Source organism: Syngnathus leptorhynchus, chromosome 1 (genome assembly GCF_054491065.1).
Source record: "Syngnathus leptorhynchus isolate UIUO chromosome 1, UIUO_Slep, whole genome shotgun sequence".
NCBI lineage: Eukaryota > Metazoa > Chordata > Actinopteri > Syngnathiformes > Syngnathidae > Syngnathus > Syngnathus leptorhynchus.
Genome location: NC_141195.1, coordinates 13,179,278 through 13,200,486, shown reverse-complemented (window position 1 = coordinate 13,200,486; position 21,209 = coordinate 13,179,278). Strand labels below are relative to the sequence as shown.

At 39.9% G+C, this 21,209-nt stretch overlaps 1 protein-coding gene and 1 long non-coding RNA gene across 4 annotated transcripts in view; one reads left to right on the top strand and one right to left on the bottom strand.

Moving 5' to 3' along the window:
- Positions 1-17,778, bottom strand: part of casz1 (castor zinc finger 1) — a 155,802-nt gene extending 138,024 nt beyond the window's left edge. For 2 of the 3 annotated variants that reach the window (XM_085917393.1, XM_085917335.1), the window contains exons 1-2: positions 17,451-17,778; positions 16,092-16,147 (exon numbers count right to left, since the gene is read on the bottom strand). The gene's annotated coding sequence lies outside the window, so the exon portion shown is untranslated. Of the gene's footprint in view, positions 1-12,661; positions 12,772-16,091; positions 16,148-17,450 lie in introns of all 3 variants that reach the window. The other variant, XM_085917401.1, reaches the window with a different exon arrangement.
- LOC147062015 (uncharacterized) lies at positions 16,775-17,875 on the top strand. The gene is made up of 4 exons (XR_015066854.1): positions 16,775-16,919; positions 17,031-17,287; positions 17,364-17,511; positions 17,633-17,875. It is a non-coding gene; the product is annotated as an uncharacterized LOC147062015 (long non-coding RNA).
- Positions 17,876-21,209: the final 3,334 nt, after the last annotated feature.

The following is a 21,209-nucleotide window of genomic DNA, read 5'->3' as shown; positions in this document are numbered from 1 at the left end:
ACATGAAATGGATTGACAGCTTTTCTAACCTGGACACCTCGTCCATCCGAATGTTGACAGATATTTCTAGCACAAAGATGTTGGGTTAAGGGCAACTGTTTTGTTTTATTTGTTTTGTTTCCCAAAAGTACTTGTTTGTGCTGATCCAGTCTGAGAAACACTATAATTACCTGAAAACGTAATCTCAAAGCTATGCCTGACAAAGGCAACAAACTGTCATAAAACACAGCTTTTGAGTTCTCAGCTGTGGTGACTTTTATAAGAGATATTAACAGGATGTTGAAAGGACATGGCACGTTTGTCTTGAAGAAATGACTTGGGGGGAAAACACCTGGCACAAAGTGCTTGCAGTCTGATCAATAAAAAGAGATGTTTTGTTTTGTTTTGTTTTGAGACAATACTATGATTTGTATGATTTTACAATAAATATGACATTTTGTTATTTTTCTTTTTATCAAAAGCCGGAAGATGAGAAGAGACACTCAAATCCCTGTCGGGGTGAGCATACATGAGGTAAACAAGGCTAAGGGGGAAATCTGGCATGGGCTAAGCAAAGACATAAAAATATTTTCCCTTGTATTTAATGTCTTCCATAATTCATTGCTAGCAAAAGCTAATCAATAGGATCTTAATGAAAACTTGAGCCATATTTTATTTTGCCGCAGAGAAGTCCCAGATCAGCATTTGTTGCCTTGTTATGTGCTGCTTTTCACCCTTGGGCTGTTTGACAGATGTGCATCACATTTGTAAGTACCTCAAATATTTTCTTCATCCACCAGTGATTGGTCAAATTATTGCAGAGCTTCAGAAAAAAATCTTGTGATGGCAGCAGTTAATGTTAACAGCAAAATAGGATTGTTTTTCTATAGAATTGAATGACATGAAGACTTTAAATTCCATTAAAAATAAACAACAACCTTGTTTGATAGTTTTCTCAAGCATTATCCATACTCTCCAAGGACTGCAAGGTCACATATCGCCTATGAGTAGATGTTTGTTTAAATAAATAAATAAATATAAAAGGTTCACTCCTTACCAGACACCACAAAACGGTAGTCATCAACAAATCCTAGCATTTTGGACTAGAGTATCATGATGTCAGCAATCACATATTTTAGATTTATGGCCTTTTCTGTGACAATAATTCAGTTAGAAAATGTCACTCTATCCTCAGTCACCGGGGGCATCATCCACTCGTATAAATAAACACCTCTTCCCTCACAGACTCAACAGGGGAAAAACTGGGTTGTTTAACAAGGTGGCTGCAGGCATCTTGACGAATGCCACGATTCCACCAAGCAGTAAGCTTTGGTTAACATTCCACCACAGGCGATAGTAGGTACAGATATAGCTACATCAGCTGGACAGTGTGTTACATCCAATGAATACCCCAAACAAACCTAGAAACTGAATCAGGATGAAAAACAAATACATCACTTAATTTACAAAATATACTGTAGTTCAAAGAAAATGCACACTCTAAAGAACACGGTACAGCGCGCAAAATGTTCATATTTTATAATAGTACATCAGACCACGAGTGTGGCCATTTGGTAACTTAAGTACAACTGACTATTGTCTGTTTCGGCTGCTTTGTTTAGACTGATGCGCTAATGATGTGTGGCATGAGAAAACAAGCAGTGAACAATTATCTCTCCCTCCACCTGTATTGTATTATTGACAGAAACCAAGAATAATTGTTTGTTAAATAATAGTGACTAGAACAACTAATGCTGCTAATGTGATATCCCATTACATATTCCATACCTGTTTGTAACAGGAAACAATTCTTCGCCAACGAATCAACAGACACCAGCATGTCTGGCTCCACCTTTACAAAGGTTTCTTTCATCTTTTAAAGATGGTCGCTACTTTCTGCAGTTAATTATATAAGCACCTAGGCCACCATTTGAGGATATACAGTGTGTGAAAAGCTTAGAATAGCAACAGTACATAATTACATTTTGTTTCCCCTTCCTGACCAAGCTTCATAGTTTTCTAAACCATTCAGACACCAGCTTTTTTGGCATGATCCACCAAAACACTTCTGATAAAATTGGACTTTACTTGAGTCAACCTGTGGCACTACTTACTGCAAAATCCCCTGGTGACCCAAAGAACATATTTGACAAATGATAAATCAGACAAATTCTGCCCCTTCTAGAAATGTATGACAGTGACACATAAGTTAACGTGCAGCTCTTTGAACTTTATAAATGACATAAAGCATTGTCCACCTTATAACTGTCATGAATAATTAATTCAGACATAGAATAAGGAAGGAATGTGTACTGAAATTATTAATGAAAACGACTTGTAGACCGACTAGTGAAATGGAATGCTAATTGTTTCCAGTGATCCTTGTCAACGTACAGGTTCCGGTATTGCTCTGGTTCCCGTCAAATATCTATGACTACAATTAGATGGGAAAAGGTCATTTTTCATGCTCGGAAAGGCATCCTAATGAGCTGGTCGCCACCTATTTAACACGTTTCTCCAGTCCACTAAAAAAGACTTTCCGTATCCACTCGACAGCATGATTCATTTGAACTGGAGACTCAACGAGATTGTTTTGTTTTGTTGTCTTATGGAGACGTGTTTAATGCCTGTGTTCGAGGTAAATTTGTCAAAAAAGAAAAAACAAAACAATAACGTTTTAAAGGTCAGGCCATAAAATACAATATTGTCTGTCTTTACAGTGCCAGGAGCATTATTTATAGTTAATGCCAACCTGAGCATTTTCATGTGCTGGAACATTATTTCTCAGGGTAAAAATGGCCATGATCTATCTACTGCATATGACATTACACGACTGTACTGCATTGAGAGCTGTCCACTGTCTAAATGTCGTTTGCATTTGGATTTGCATTTTTAGCCAGGGGTGAGAGTGTGGAGACACACTGGGCCGATGACAGCTGACACCTCGAGTTGTGCATGGGTGCCGGCTCGCTCTCCTAACAGTCAAGAAACCATGATCAAGTGAATCCTAATCACTGAGTTAATATGCCTCAAATGTGTAAAATCAGATCATTCTTTTCTGTGTGTTTCATGTTCAAACGGGAGCACATGTGATTTGGTATGCCTTCATAAAACACTAAGGCTTCCATCAGTCACTGATTATTGCAATGACGAACTAAAATCCCTAAACACAAAGGAACCGGCAGTGCATTGCTTTAGCTGTCACATTTAACTAGTGAGAGTGACCTTAGCCTATACAGGCTGAAGGAGAATGAATCACACTCAATTAGACAGAAATATTTCATCAGACATGCATTCCGTGTTGATTAATATTAACCCCCAGCTCCTGTCTTTCCATTTTCGGTTTATATCTGCAAATTCCTGGCCAATAGTTTGGAAGATGGGATAGAAGTGACAGCAGGCGGCTGCAGAGGAGCTGCCCGTTTGGTGTGTAAAGACCGGCTGAGTGGGGCGGCGCTCCACTACCACTCGTCTCGCCCTTATGGCACGCCGTGTTTACGCCCATCCCTCAGGCCATTTGTTTGCAGCACTTCCTTGGCCCACAGCACCATGCATAATGCACGAATGAAAATGTTAACAGTGGCAAATAAAATCGGCAAGGTGCCCCCACAAATCAGGGCAGTTTAGGAGCACATTTAATCATCCATGCGTTGGGGACAATGCATAGCAATTAATTGTGGCATTTCAAAGAAGACCCCATTTTTTCCAGGATCCTTTAAGCTCCTTGCACATTTGCACTGACACGTGCTGCAGCCCACTGGCAGGCATCTCATGCTCAACTAAATCCATGTGCAGCTCTTGCCACATTTTGGCCCAATTATGTTTATCGTCGCATCAAGTAGATGGGGGGGGGGACCCCCTGAAGAGAGTTGCACAGAGTTACATCAACACAGCCCACCCAACAGGAGAAATAACGAAAACCAAGCATTGTTTGATGAGGGTCTCTCAAGTATAAAAACGGAAAAGGAGCACCATCAAGGCCTTGCGTTTCTCTACTATGCTCCAAGACAAACAAGTTACAGTGTCATATGCTGGTGTCAGGAACATAAATATTTTACTCAAAGGCATGTGCTGTACATGGAAGAGAAAGAAAGTTAAATGCAGGCACACTCATGTTTGGAAGGAGTAGAAAAACGACCAGGGTAACAGGTTTAACTGAATTGAGAAATACTGTGGAATTAAAAAGCTGAGACTGGTGACTGTCATTGGCCGTAAGGGCAGCGTTTCGTGCAGATACAATCTGTAGTGCCTTTCAGCACTTCCTGAACACTAGACACCCTAATCTAATGACAGGGGGGGATAGAATCTAGTCAGGCTTTTAGCCCAGTGCCAGCACGCTTCCTCCTACATCTGACTGCAGTCAAAAATCCACTTGTTATTTTTATTTCCACTATATCTTCCCTGAGGAGCACTCGACGCGGCTTGAGTCATCATTGTTCAAGTCTTTAGAGTTGAAAAACCACACACAGCCGTAGACGAAGACACACACACACACACATAGGCACACATGCACACTCACACACACGTATAAGCTAGTGGCAAGGTTATAGCCAGACAAGGGGCCACTCGTATTCTGCCAACCCCAGGGAAAACTCACAGAGGGCTCCGGAGAGGGAAAACAGAGATGTGCCGTGTTGCTGACATGGCAGCCGTCACGTCACACTAAGCAGTAAGAGTGATGTGCACAGACAGCACTGAGATTTGTGTAATGCTGCTGTGGCTTCTAACCAACGAGTAAAGGATTGGTGCCTGACATGACCCACAATAGCCTTCTGAATGTCTACAAGGGAGCCCAGAAAGTCCAAAGAAATGCAGGGGTGTTCTAAGATGATCTTCCTTGCCTTGTGATAGTGTGCAAACATTGTAATATAGAATAAAATGCAATTTTCACTGAGTAGTACATTAGATATTTCTTGTGCATTACATATAGTAATTGTATTTTTGTGTTATCGATGGAGACGGACAGGCGTTGAACTATCAATCAGACAATGTTGAGGATGATCCTCAAGCCTTGAGGTAAAATACATTGCTGCTGCCGTGGAGTAAAAAGTCCACTGTGTGATTATTTGAACTTTTGAACTTTAATAGGTTATCTGTGTTCTCTTACATATATGAATACATGTTTGCAACTAATGAAAACATGATTCTATTGTTTTAATTATAATACACAGCAATAACTCCAGTGGTCACCAAAAGTGTCTTACAAGACATGTAACTATTTACGTGTGGGAGTATTGGAAAGTTTTTATGAATTTGTTTTTAATGCAGCACAGGACATGAACCAAAGTAATCAAGTATTTAATTCAGAAAAAAAATCTTTAAAATGTTCATATAGTACACTCTTAAAAGGGCTGGGCCTAAAATAACTCAATTTTGGTAAAAAAAAACAAAAAAAAACATTTGACCCACCTGCTTATTGGGTCAATTTTACCCACTTTCCTGGGTTTTACTTGTTTTTTGTTTTTTTACAAATGAAAAAATGGTTGGGCCCAAAGTTGAAATGACGTCTGTCCCTTTTCTTCGCTATTTTTGACCCAGCGGTTTTAAGAATGTGCCAGAACCAAACATTGAAAAAGTCGCAGAATAATAACCTTTCTGTAGCCATGATTAATCTCTTTTCCTCACTCTCTTGAAGGAAGTCAGTTGACACTATTTCCCTTCTTAGGGTTAATAAGCAAGAACATGGAGTTGAACATAATCTAAATTAAAGAGTAATGAATAAAAAAAAAACACTTTAAGGCTTGCAGTTGCATTACAAAGTTCAAGTGACACAATTCAAATTTTTTGCTCCCAAGTGGCAAAATTCAAATGCATGTCATGGCAGTGAAAATAGGAAAATTTACTTATGAAATTGGATCCCCGTAGATCGGTATCAGGCCTCTTCCAAATGTGGAAAAATATCAAACATTGTAATGGTTATCTGCCTAAGAAATGTTCTATGTCTGTCTCGATTGCAAAGCAGAACTGGCGTACCACGGCAGCACATCTACCGTGATATAACATTTGGACACATTCAACAACATTCCAAAACATCAACTGACAATATAACCAACCTTGATGGATGCAAGAAAATGCAATGTTTGTCATTTTTGTTAACGTAATATATCCCAGTGTACCCCAACCTATTTTGCTTCATGAAATGGTTTCATATGGAGACACATATTTGATTGATAGGAACAAATATACACATATGAATGAAAATATGTCTCACTGTGAATGTGGTTGTTATAGTTAGAGCAGTGCATTTTTTTTTTCAACAAGCCTTATAATGTGTTCCACAGTATAATGGCTACGCTTATATGCAGTCAATATCCCTTTCAAAACCAGAATATTGGAAGTATTTGGGTTGTTGTTTTTTGTTTTATTTTTGTTCATTCGGCTCATTGTCTGCGTGTGATGTCGAAACTATGTTCTCAACGCCGATTGGCTCTCTCCGACGAGCGACATGCTGTGCCCACATGGGTCAGGGATTGAAAACTCAGACACAGAGGATGACGCAATGCCTACCTCTTTCCATCATTATATGGCAATGTGCTTAATTGTTCTAACTTTTAGCACCTTGAGATTCCTAAAACTCTAAATGAGCATTGGACGCTTAAAACGTGATATTTGTTGTTGCCGTACTGCATATCAATCCATGTTTTCAAGGACCAAAGTTCAAAAATGTGTCTGCAACTATAACATTTTCATGACAGGCAAAACCACAGGCTTTTATAAGCGCTTCCGTATTTAATGGGCACATGAAGACAAAGCAAGCTTACGAAATAAGCAAAAGATGGCTAACACAACATCCATGATAAATCACTGCCACTTTTATAGCGTCTAATAAGTTGATGCAAAGCCATTTTTCTTCCTGCCCATCGTTCAAACATTTACCGCTTATTTACAAGGAACTTGTTAAAATAACTAATAATAATCTGTGGCAATTTCCGTGTGGCATATCATGATGAAATTTATTGTTTTTGAGTGTTTAAAAAGGTAATGACATGAATAACAAACTGTCCAAACTCCTTCATTTGCATAGACGGCCCATAACTCCTGATGCCTTGCATTAAAAAAAGTGTTTTTTAACAAAACGAGCTATAAAAGAGGCATTCAAAGTGAGTGATGGCGAAGAGTCCTCCACAAAGTCGCACCACGGAGACAGCTTCAGGCCCCAATACAGATGCGTCAGGGATCAAGTGAGCCAATAAAAAGACATATATCCTACAGCTTTGACTTATTTATCCTATGTGGATGAGCTCAAGATGGAACATCTCGTATAACAGAGCTTAATTAATTGTGATAAAAGGGCCAATTTAGAGGCTGCGCAACAAAAGTGAGCCAAACAATAATATTCTCCACAAATCATCTTTGCTTGTCAAATCTTTCGAGTGAAGTGTTCTTATTCAAAGTCTTTGGTTACGTGAGGCTTTTGTTAAAGATGCTGAAGGAGCCAAACGGCCTGAAAGGCCTCACTACAGACCACACTGAATTTTTGCGCTCATGATGATGGTTAGGCCAGCACTAGCTGATTAAATGTGGCCCTTCAACTAGATTCTGAGGATTTTGCACAAAAACCCGAGCCTGTCCCAACTGTCCCAGTCACAAGAGGCCGTGTTGGCGTTGATTGCGAGGCTATGAGGAGTCTCTCCCCGGTGCCCTCTCAGTGCAACTCTAATTAATAGCCAATTCATCTTCTCCGATCTGAGCCAGCACACAGAGTAATATATCGTTAGTTTGGCAACCGGGCTATTAAAGTGTAATAACCAAGTACCAGCACTCGATTTGGAAGAGTAGCACATACTTAACTATGAAGTGGAAATAATTAATTTATTGGTAGATCTCTGGTAACCAGTCATTTACTATTTGCATGATGCAAAAGCATTTCCAATCAGATTGTGACATGCAGCAAGTCTAAATGGACGATCTAGAAGCCAAAAGGAATAGTGTCTTATGACAACATTAAAGTTCTTTTTTTTTTTTTTTTTTTAATAAAAACAATTGAACAGACCATGGGACTCTTTATGTCGAAACCATTGTAAATGTTCAGATGAAAAACAAGTGTCCTTCCAAAAGTAGAAACTACAATATGAAAGTCACATACTTCGGCATAATAACATCTTGAAACTTATAATTGCGTAACACGAAATACGCAAGTACTTTTGGCCTGCTACTAAAGCTACACCTTTATAACCTATTATTCTTTTTGCCAGAACTAATGAAGTTTTTGTCTCTGCAGCTTAACACACTAATTGACCGTTTCTTTTTTTTCCTTTTTTTTTTGGAGGAAAGCCCAGATTGAAAAAATAGGCCGCCCCTTAAAGACTGCACTCCCTTGCTCATTTATTAATACAAGTCCCTTATTAATTAAACTTTCACCAAGTCAGGATTTTTATTAAAAAGATAAAGGCTGCCGACTGCCGTAGTGTAAAAACAGAACTATTGTCTTGTATGCTGAAATGTCTATAAATTAAAAAAATATATACTTAATAGCACCATTTTAAGGAACAAGAATGGGACCTGGAGATACAGATGTAAGATTTTAATCCCACAATTGTTAATTGTTTTTTGGGGGGTTTTTGTCTGACAAAAACAATTTATCCAATTCATCCAAAACAATAAAAGTGGATGCAATGGAACAAACGTAGTAGTCTGTTGCTAGCCACCTCTGTTGTATACTTACAGTGTTTTACCTTTGATGCTATGAGTGTGCATATGTACTTTTTCTGGCTGCATTGGTCTGTTTAAGTGTCAAATTCAACATGAAACATGGTCCAAGTGAGACAACTATTTGAGGCATCCAGTTGAATGAGGAACATACAGATTGTGGATAAAGGTCATGGGGAGTTCAAGTTTAATCCAATTCTCTCATTTCATAGGAATTGAGCTTCTTGCTTGTTCTAGGAAAAGCAATTCAGGCCTGTTTTCCAATTTTTGGGGGGGTGTCAGTTTGCTGTTTTCTGCTAACAGGATGTCACTAATATGCACTGAAATGCTGTGTGAAATGTGAATAGACAATTTAACTGGCTGAATAGAACTTAATGGCGTAAATCAAATGTGGGGGGACAGCTTGGAAGCATAGATTTTTCCAGACAAGAATCACTGTTGACAACATTTTCCACCCAGTGTGCCATTTCTGTCAGAGCGAAAATCTGAAATTAAGAGTAAAATGTTTCCAAGGTACTACAACCGTTAACAAACCATGTCTCATTAGCATTTCTTCCTCAACCGGTGAGATTGTAATGACACGTTGTAAAGAAAATGCCACTTAGCAAGTAATTAAAAGAAAAACAGTATTCCTGCATGCATGACAACAAATCTGATGGTCTTTTTAAAGAAAGTTATTTGAAGTCTTAAAAAAGTAAATCCAGCATGCGTGTTTTGATGTGAGTTTTCCTGCATTGTTCCTCTGAGCATCTTATTCAAGCCCAATTTGCGCCACTGTGAGCAGACCCCAGTCATCTTTAAACGCTATTTAAAATGCAATTTGATTATCCACCAAATTGCTACCAAGCCTTTCCCTGTGCAGCTTGGGGCTGGGGAGGTTAACCATTTTTAATTAGAGTTTGTGCATAAAAGAGAGGTCTTTGTGGCATTTTGAACATGATATCCCAGAATGACCACCACTTTCAAAGAGTCGTCACCTAAATTATTTCAAACTAATAGATCCAAAGGGACGGGAGCAGGCCTGGCATGGAGGGTGCAATAATCACTGTGGTCTTCTTTGGGAGTGGCAGGCCTACAAGATATGGCACGTTTAAATCATCCAAAACTTTTCTTTAATCATAGTTTAGAAAATTGGTTTGGACCGTTTGCAAGAAACAGCTGTTGTGCCCGATAGTCATTTATTGAGATTTACCAAGGGTTCCCCTTTAAATATTTACATTATCCCACGGCGCAGCAATATTGTCCAAGAATGAGGAGATACGAGCCAAGGAGGTGTGTTCAAGTTCTTCAAATCAATTTGCTAATTGCTGGAGCTGCAATAGGAGAACAGCAAGGAGTCCCTTCTGGCAAGTTGTATTGTAATAAACACTAAAAAAATATTTTCATCTTTTGCCAAGAGTGTGCCTGATGCCATGCAACAGTGGAGATCAAACTGAGACTACAAGTTGCTGCTGTGGCGATCGCAATCAATGAAGCAAGCGAGGTCTCCAAATATAAAAGAATCTCTCAGGAACGACATCTTTGCACCTACGAGGGGATCGAATGTGACTGAAAGAGCTTATTACTCTTACAAACTTGGCATGAACACACTTGGCAGCTATTGTGCAGTAACAAACATTAATGAGACTTGATGCATAAAACCACTTGGTAAAGTAAACACTGTATCCTGCTAGACGCAAAAGTTTTGATGAGGCTACCAAGATCACTTGATGTCATAAGCCATGGGGCATCTCCTGCCCTCAGAGAGCAAGATGCCCAGACATTGTGGCAGATGTTAGGGTTTGTTAGGGTGTGTTTGAATCCCATATCGCGCCCTTTGTTACAGGTCAAACCTCCTTTTCACCCCCAGGGACTGAGGGCAACTCTGTACCTGTTATGATAACAGCCAACATCCTCTTCAGGGTTGAGGGCATAACCTGCTACATCTCATCAATGCCACATTACCTATCCAAACTTTTTCCACTCTAACATCAGTAGCCAATGGCACGCAGTTTGGATCACGACAGGTCAAAGTCAATGTAAAGGAAGAGCTCAAAGGGCAATACTGTGTGATCATCATGAGCCAATAGACAAGAGTTAAACTGGTCAAAAAAGGCTTTGTCTGCTATGACCTGCTATCTCCTGGAATATCACAAGGTACTGTGCCAATAAGGATTTGTGGGTGTGCAAAGCACTGTAAATAATATGCCAGAAAAACAACTTTTGTCTGGAAAAAGAGAAGATTCCAGTGTACATTTGAAATCTGTAGATTTAAACATAAAGCGTTGCATCGAGATTTACATTTCTTGCTTTAGGTCACCATTTTGTGCAGTAGATTGTATTATGTTTGTACCTAGTATTTCTACAAAGTCATAATTTAAATGACTTTCACCTTGTTTTTGCTTTTTATTTTATTTGTCTTCATTTGATTGATGATGTATAGTTTACATGTTTGAAACAAATAAATGTATTCATCAACAAACGTTTCCTCTTTAGTACTAATTGAATTGAAAACACACAAGATGTGACATTTTTCACAGACAAGTTGTTTGAATTCTACTTTGTATGACTTTGGGGCATTCTGCTTTAGGGGTTCCCACTGTATTGTACCAGTCCTAACGCCTAAGCAGCAGCAAATTTGAACAAGAGGAACGAAACCGAGCTTGCTATGAACTGCTACCTGCAGACAAGGCATAAGCGACTGTTTCCACAGAAATTTAGGAGTGTACAAATATGAATTTTCTAAAAATACAAATTTTCCAAATGTTTTCAAGCAGCTCGGTGGCTCACTGGTTAGCACATCCGCCTCACAGTTAGGAGGCTGCAGGCTCGATTCCACCTCTGGGCCTTCTTGTGTGGAGTGTGCATGTTCTCCCCGTGCCCGTGTGGGTTACCTCCGGGCACTCCGGTGTCCTCCCACATCCCACAAACATGCATGGTAGGCCAATTGAGCACTCCAAATTGTCCCTCGGTGTGATCACGTGTGAGTGCGGATGGTTGTTTGTCTCTGTATGCCCTGCAATTGGCTGCCAACCGGTTCAGGGTGTCCCCCGCCTAATGCCCGATGACTGGTGGGATAGGCTCCAGTACGCCCGCGACCCCCGTGGGGACAAGCGGTAAAAAAAAATGAATGGAATGTTTCAATCTCTTACGACCTGATAGCATTACAAAATAAACCCTTTTATTGCTGAATGTAGTAGCCTTTTGAGCGCAGAATGTTTGTTGTGTATATTTCATCAGGACTCGTGCTGATAGAAAATAGTAGGGGTTTTTTTTCATATAACCCCGGGCTAAGTTGCCATAACAATCAGTTTAAAGGAAAACTGCATATACTGTACATGATTTTAATTAATTTTGTTTTTAAAAATAATTGTGTGCAAAACTGTTTAACCCCAAGTCTTTGAATGGCATTAAAACAGCTGTTATCATTCATTAAAATAGCATCTTGGTGTTTCGTTGTACTTTATATATCTCCCAACCCTCTATTGTCAAACTGTGTTTTTGTACAATGGGTAGTAATTACCCTAAATACAAAAACAGGGTAAGTCACAGGTGAAATAACATTTGGACTAAAGGAAGAACAGCGTTACACTCTATGCTTTTTTGCACATGGTTCTGGCCCGTTACCTTAATTTACACACCTGGGGGTTGGTGAGCATTATCATGATTTTGTTTGGTTCCGCGTGATTGAGCAAAGCCGGAAGATTGAATGGTCTTCTTGATGCATGTGCTGCAGGATAATTAGGGGGTTAAGTTTCTTTTGTTATTGGTAAACAGTTTTGCATTTGTGATGCTATGACCCTGATCATATTTTGCAAAATATATATTTTGACTCAAACATCAAATCAAAGTTGTTTTTCCCAACTAAAAATAACAATGTGTTTATTTGTGCCGATTCTTATCTCACAGGAGGGAGGGATATAAAATAAAACGTGTTTCTCTAACTTGTCGTCTGTCAGCCCTTGGATCCCAGCGCAATCCCACCGAGTAATCAGGCACAAACAAAAACACACCCAAAAAAAAACTGTTGCTGTGACATTTTGTTCCATCTCACCTCAACACACGGCCGTCACAATGGACCGGTGTGCAGGGAATCTGTGTTCAGATCACCATGGTGATGGCTCTCTGCTACCCAAGGCTCCCAGGAGGTGTTTGGAGAGTTAACTGGGGGAGAGGACAGCAATGGAACAAAATAAGCAGCAACCAAAATGCAGACTGATAAAGAAAATGGTGATGAAGACAGCCCTGGCAGAGTCAAATCCATGAGAGCAGCTAAGGCAGTAATTCAGACACTGTGACAGCTGAGAGTGAGCAAACGATGCTGAAATGCTGCAGGGAATAACCTTTAAAAGGTACAGAAAAAAGAACAAAATGGTGAGCAAAGGTCTGCTAACATCTGACTGAGGCTAATTCATCTTTCCTTGCATGACAGAAAGGCACACAGATGGCATTGCACTGTGCAAGACAAACGGCAACTCCAACTCTAGTGACACTACCAGCTCCAGTTCTATTTACCCTTAGTGTCTGTCCCATTCTTACAGAGGATATAAGACAACTGTTTCACAAATGTGTGAATAATTTATCACATTACTGGACTTTAAACTTTAAAAACACATCTTGACATGTAACAGCAAAACCACTCACTGTTCTACTACACATACAAATCGCCCTCTTTCCAATGTGGATTAAGATTAACACCCGAGTTGATTAATACACATGAATATCACAATATTAGCCAACCTATGTAGAAAACACAAATTGACAGAACACTGGAGCTCAGAAGAGTGATGTGGAGTGTATAAATAAAGACTGGATTGGATTTCCATCAAAGCAACATGGTTGAACAACTGCTACAAGTGAGCGGCAATTTCCTAAATGGGTTAATTGGTGTCTAGTACCGCCAATTCATCTTATTGCCTGTTGCTGCTGGTCTACATGAAAACTGCAGGGGCAGGAAGTTCCTTTAAGTTCAATACTCCACTTAAAACAAAACTCCCCCATTTGCCTCTTAAACGTGTCTTTTAAATCTCACGCGGTAGCTTGACTTAATATGTCCAAAAATGGGTGTTTTAAAGACCTGACTCCATGCCAGCTGGTACATTGCCATTGCGAAGCTAGGTCATAACCTTAACCCAGTGTCTAAATGCCCTCGTTTTCTCCTTGAACAGCTATCCTTAACTGTACTCCTTTTGGTCCTAAAGTGGCCAGCTGGGAATGGTGCGTCTGTGCTGACGTCTCTAGCAACCTTGGACAGTGGAAGGATTACCGTGCATTTACACTCAATGCTCTTTCTTTCCTTAAGACTTATTAGGAATGATAATGAGCTAAGAAAGAGGCAGTATGTCCCTTTCTCAACTCTGTGAAATATCTCGTCTTTCTCCCTCAGTTGTTCTATTCCTTCTCTCCCCCTGCTCTCAAATGTATTAAAAAAGCAGACAACAAATGGACAAGAAAAAAATCCATCCGTGATCTTCCAAGCATAATCAATATTTATATTTCGAGTCCTTGTTGCTGTTTGTCCATGTGTTGTTTATTTAGCTGAGGAATTTTTCTTCAGTCACAAAGGAGGGATAAAAATTCACCTTGAGCCTCAATTATATTGGATTTTTCTACTGTCTAATCAAGCATGCAAAAAGCACATTTCTTCTGTACTAAAATAAAAACAATTGCGGTGATTAAAAAAATGTGTGCATCCATCCCGGTAAGCTAGCATGTCTTGATGGCAGTGTATTTTTACAAGGCCAAACAATTTGCTTGTGTGAATTTGGATACAAAATTATTACACAAAGGAGCAATTGATGAAGCTTATAAGCTGGGAAAGAAAACTAATGGCTCCCGAAGCCTGTCAAGTGGTCTATGAGATTGCTGATGCTTATTTGACATAAAAAAAAAAACAGGGGTCCACTGCCAAGGTCAAACAGAGGCACAATACACATGGGTTTAATTCTACACACCCCTACACGCAGATGGGTACTTATGAGACATGAGGCATCTCGCTGATTGAGAGGGCTACGGGAAATATGAATGCTCGTGGCATCGCAAAACAATTGGAGCATTCACAGCTACACACTTATTTTTGTTCCATTTTATAGCCACGCAGAACAAAAGCTATAAAGACATACATACCAACAGTCGGATCAAATTATTTTCAACTCCTGGGATCAAAGTCAGCCCAATTGTTGGATGTCTTTGAATTATCCTGAGCGTGTATGCTGTGTGATAAGATGTTTTTCCCCCCGACAATCAACTCGAAAGACTGTTGTGCAATCACAAATGTTGAACCTCTTCACAGTTAGCACAATTCCTGCAATTGAATGTGTGGTCACTGAGTTCAGATGAGCCACGGACTCCTTGATTGTGATATGAAAGGGAACGATAGCTAATTTGGAAGCGAATAGAGGAGCAATTGGTCGTGTTGAGCAGTCATCACAGTTATTCCCCATAATACAAATAATGAAAGGAGTTTGCAAACAAAATGTAATTAATAAATGAGCTAGGAAGGGCTTCTCAACTCTTACAGGTCAGTCTTGAAACTACAACAGACATCTTGTTTGGGTAAGGAGACGTAATTGTCGGCATGATGTTCTGTATTGGGCATTTTGAGAACGATGAGAAACAAACGCAGCAGATGCACACATGGCAGGTTTTTCCTCATCAAGTGAGGGGTCTCACACATTTAGAAATAAATTAAAATGTTCAAAATCAGTATGGATGTACTTCGCTTAAGTCATGTCACCAATAGTGGCATGGGAGGATACGGGAAGGGAGCCAGGGAGCGGTCAAAAGACAGGAAGGAAAATAAGAGGTGGTATGTTTGACAGATGGATATTGCTGTGTGACATCAATGCTAAAGAGAAATGAGAACCTGCGCCATCATTCATACAGTGAAGGTGTCCAGTTCAAGACAGACCATGCAGCAGAAGACACGTACCATCTCATTCCACACTGATGGAGCATTCAGCAACTTATGATGTATATATTTTTTATGGGGGTAAGGGGGGGAACAAAAGTACACCTAATCCTCGAGCTGCAAAGAATGCAAGTGGTCTACTTGTATTTGTCGCTTTCACCTGCAGCTGGTCTTTACAGCCAGTGACCTCATGAGGTCTCCAGCTAAGTCATTTTACCTTTTAATCTGGTTAATGCTTGCAAGCAATTCACACAAAATTCAAGATGATTTCCTGCCTAAACATGTGTTTTAGGTTGCCCTGTTTCAGTGTGTGTGTGTGTGTGTGTGTGTGTGTGTGTGTGTGTGTGTGTGTGTGTGTGTGTGTGTGTGTGTGTGTGTGTGTGTGTGTGTGTGTGTGTGTGTGTGTGTGTGTGTGTGTGTGTGTGTGCTTGCTCTGCATGCATGAATGGATGCAGCGCAGCTGGCTCATGATGGGAAAATACACACCAAAGTACACATCAGGTACAGTATACAAAGAATCAAAGCACAACAAGTGACATTGAAATAGTAAAATTGAAAAACGTTCATTGTTTACCTTGTGTTGTACTAGCTGTGGCATTTTAATAAAGATGATGGCTTTCCATGAATGATCTGTTTAACCAAAGACAGGAGGGAAAAGAGAGAGGGGGGAAGGATAATTAATTACTTGTGTGAGCTATTGCATGAGAGAGACAATAAACCTGCCTGGTCGCCATGGATATGACATATTTGCTCTGAAAACAACACAATAATTAGCAAAGGAGGAAGATCCGACGAGAATATGAGAGACCTGGGTTTAAAGTGTCAGTCATCTATTCCTGTGCTTATCTTCATACTTGAGAATAGCAACAAACACAGGCAGGACGCCAGTTAGAGCAAACAGTGACCCTTTTGCACACAAAAAAAAAGGCGTATGAAATTAAATCTCATATCATGTAGCGCTAACAACTAAGTAAACATGCAGGAGTTATACACACTGTTTTTAAACAGATTGTTTGTCTTAGAGGAGGTGGAAGTCATTAAACCTGCCTGTCAGCCACTGAGAGCAGGAACTCACGGAAAATCATATCAACCAGATACAGTGTGTGTGCTCTGGTGCGTAAACATTCATGAAAAACAGTCTGTTTCTTAGAAGTGTTGACTCGCGACCTAATTGGCAATAAATGATGGGACGATCCCATTTAAGCAAAAGTGAATAATTACACTACAGGAAAAAAAAAGATGCACCGTTTGTTAGAAAAAAAAATCACCTTAAGCAAAAAAAAAATAAACATTAATTACAAAAAAAAAAGCGGAACTTCCGCATTTCAAGCCCTTAATGCACTTACGTATGTATAGAGGTTCCTCTATTTACAGTAAATGATAGGGTTGGTACTTGTTTATGGTACGTTTTTCTCAAAAATGTCTCACCCAAAGCAAACTTTTTGCATCCTAAAAAATATGTCCATGATAATTGCCGTTGTGCTGACTTGTATTTTTTATTTTGCCGCGACAGTTGAATTCGTGCTGCTGAGAGCGAACAAAAACTAATGAAGTTGCAAAGAGCGTCTCAACTTATGTGAAGTGAGTGTCTCGAGCCTGTGCACGCCTTTGCAGCTTTGGAAGTTTTCGTTTGGGATGAAAGCGTGTAAATTTGAGGTGGAAGAGTATTGAGGTCGGTCATGGAAAGAGGAAGGGGGAAATGCAGGACATCAGCCTCCACACGCGGCTGCAGTCGTCGCCGCCGTCGCCGTTGGAAACCCCGCTGGCAGGGTAAGCAAGCGGCTCCCCCGGTCAAGCGTCTGAATTCAGCTGTCCCACACAGCCCCCCTCCCTCCTTTCCAAGCAGTGTCTACTCCCGTGTCGCCTTCAGCGTGTTCTTCCACTGAGGGGGGTGAAACATGCAGAGGAGTTGGAGGAAAAGCCAAAGTCTTACCTGTGTGGACTTTGCCGTCCTGTCGTCACTTGAAACTACAAGCAACCCTTGTGCCTTGACGGTGAGTGACGCCTTTTCTGGAGTATAGTCATATTATTATTATTTGCATCATCACTACTATTATTAATGGGCTGGGGGGTGTTTCAATGTTTTATTTTTGGTATTTTCTAATTTCGTTTAAGGCAAGTCGCTCGGAAGATATGCCCTGGGACTAACTCAAAGTGGGAAGAGGAGTCCTTAATTGACTTTGTCGCTTCAAAGGTGTGACTTGGAAAAAGTGGTCTGGACTCTCTCTGATTTTGACGACTGCACGGTTTCCCAACTCGGGACAGGCTTTTTCCAATGTCGTTGATTTGCGACCCATTTTTGCGCTGTAGAAGTTGAGAACGATGAGAAAATAAAAGGATGAAAATTTGCCTTTCAAATCGTATTTACTTCATATTCTCAAACATCACTACTATTCCTTATGTTTTCAGTGTCACCCAGAGCACCCTAAAAAAGTAAGATGAACATGTCAACTGCATGTGCAACAAATTAACTCTGTGCACTTTCTAGTTCAAATGTCACTCAATTTACTCATATAAAATTATTTATTTCTCAATACAATGAATTGAAATGCCATTATTCCTTCCCAGCATGAGAAAATCACTACAATTTTCATCACGTTTTTGATAAAGAAAACACAAAACACCGTATAGTTAAATACAAACAGAACATCATAAAAACATACAAACTAAAGACGTTAACTGCCTTTAAAAAGTGCAATTAAACCAAACGTCTCACTCGCTCTTTCTCGCGCACACACACACGCCCCCACGCACGCGCGCGCACACACACGCCCCTACACACGCGCGTGCGCGCGCACACGCGCATCCACACGCGCGCGCGCCCCCACACGCGTGCAGGCCCCCACACGCGCGCAGGCCCCCGCACGCGCGCAGGCCCCCGCACGCGCGCAGGCCCCCGCACGCGCGCGTGACGCACGCACACACGCTGTGCCTCTTCAAGTGCGGTCAAGTGAATCGTGTGACGTCAGGAGCTGCAGTTGCACGGATAGTCTAGCCTTAGCAACTTCTCCATCCTTGCAGTTTTCATTATGTGTCTGTGTGTTTTACTCATTGTCACGTTTCATAAGGTACGTTGGTGACTTTTTTTTTTACTGCACTCCGGCAGTGGCATGTAAACATTTGAAATGCAAAGTCAAATATTAGTAGTATTAGTCATATTCTTCTGGATGAAGTGGCTACATTTCCCACAAAGAAAGTCTCCAAAAAGTTGAAGCTGCTCTTTCATTTTAACTTGGTGATGGTCAAATACTGCTCAATATATTGTTTGCAATTCTTACTCAACAACAACTGGAACGTCAGAATCTGTCACAGAAATAGAAAACAACTCCCATGCACTTCCTCAAGTATTGATAAAAAAGTATTTGTAATCCATTATGCAAGGTGTCGAACTAAATAAATGCAATAAAATCATTGGAAATTTGGTTAGTATTTGTAAACCACAGTGAGAAGTGTGGAACTGTTTACCAGTACAGCCAGCAATTTTCCAAATGTTGAGTCACTTCACTTTTAACAAGTCATTAACTCTCTCGGCTAACCACAATGTGGTTAGTTTTTGCCCTTGATGATTAGGTAGATTAATGACGCAAGTACCTGTCAAACTGCTGGGTTAAAAATTGGACCTACCTGGAAAATTGCGTAAATTTGACCCGAATTTAGGTTACATAATTTGTTCGGTTGTTATGTGCGAAAATTGGATCGACCCAAGAAGTTGCTTGAAATTTACCCAACATCTCTGAATTTATTTTAAGCCAAATTGGGTTGTTTCAAATCCAGAATTCATAAAGGTACATGGTGAGTTAGATTTGGCAACACTTTGGCATGTTGTTATGCAGTATGTGGTTCATGTTAGTTTCTAGGCATCGACTCAAGTAGGTCGAGCATCAAGTAGCATTTTATTTTTGGCAAACAGTGCTTAGCTACTTTAGACTAACGGTGTGATTTTTGTCAGCAGTGATCTAATAGGAAAACAATATAATACTATGTCATTTTGTTTTGTTTTTCTATCAGGCTTTTTCACGGTATAATTAGAACATTAATGAATTGCAAGACTTTCACAACAGTAAGTTGTGTAACGCTCAGTTTTTTTTCATGACGTTTTAGGCTAAAATTTTACCATTGATCCTAAATTGTTTCTTTGCAAACATACCTGTTGAAGTATCTCACGAAGGACAAGCTACCTTGTATGACACATGATCTTATGTCGACAGTTTGCACAACTTCTTTATTTGTTTACTAATGTAACTTTGCAAAATTATTCACAATAATCCAATAATTTGGTTAAATGATCTGCGCGGTCGTACATGATTTTAACATGCAAAAATCCTTTTGCGTGCCTCTGGCATTTGCAACATAATCATCTTTTTGCATCAATATGTGCTTTTATGGCTTTTCATATACTGTGCAAAATACAAATGTACAATTTGTGGATGAGACTTCACCCAACCAGTCTACATGTCTCTGAATCGGTTCATAATGTTTACATACTGAATTTCAGGGTCATGAGAGGTTCCCGTCTGACGGCTTCAGTCTTACCTCTGCTTTTTGCAGATGATGTGTTTCATTTGGCATCATCGAATCATAATCTGTGTGGAAATGAGACTTGAAAAGATCAAATTACATCAATTTGTTGTGTACAAATAATGAAAAATAATAATTCTCATTCATTTGTGAGTGATGAGCATGATAATCGATTAAGATCTTAGTAAGTGAGGCAAAAACGCTACTAAATCACACAACTTGGTTGCAAGCAGCAGAGGCGCTGTTGATTCCCTCTCGGCATGAATGTGTTCTGAAGAACAACATGGCAGCTTTGGCAAACTGAACTCCACCCGCGCTGACCCTCCACTATGGGCATTTTACTGGATAGTAAGCAGCATTGGCATGCAAACAAGTTTTCAGAACATTTAGAGAGAGTTTTTAACACATTGAATGAAGAACAACAAAATTATAATCATTCTCATTCTCCTCATAGTCAATCAGCAAGATGCTAAATCGTACTAAAATCTCTGTGCGGATTAGTGCAATTGGTGCATGTAGTGGACACATTGTCAAAACTTGACCAAGTTTTTATTTTTGAAATCCTAGAGGGATGCTGACTGTAAATGGGCTAGACGGATGACTGCTGAATGTTTTCAATTGAAAGCAAAAATGTTTGGCATCCGAAACAAATGTGTCAAATGCATCGCATTCAATGCTTCTGACACCCTGTTTACCTTTACACTTCTGAAACACAAGCGTCACCTCCTCTTTGGGTTTTCCCTCACCTTTCCTAAAGCCTGCCATACATCAATACGTTCCTGGAAATTATTCTAAGCATGAAGCTCCTTGAAGCAAGGCAGATTGACGTAGGTTGTATTTGAAACTTTCCTGATCTAAATTCTGCACTCTCGCCATCTATTGACACACCGATTATTGCCAATTAGCAGTTTTTTGACACATCCTGTTGCACATAATAAGAATCAAAAGGGTCAATCGGATTGGCAACTAATACGTGAGTGCACAAATTCACCAGATGTTGTGCTCCATTATATTCTCATAAAAACTTTTGTCAATGCAAAACATAACAAAGAAAGTAGACACTAGCTTTCTACCGGATAGACTAAAAAAGGGAAAGTCAAGATATTGTTGACCTTCCTATAATTTTTAAGAGCAAATCAATTTAGACTTATATCTACCTTTATCCATCTAAAAA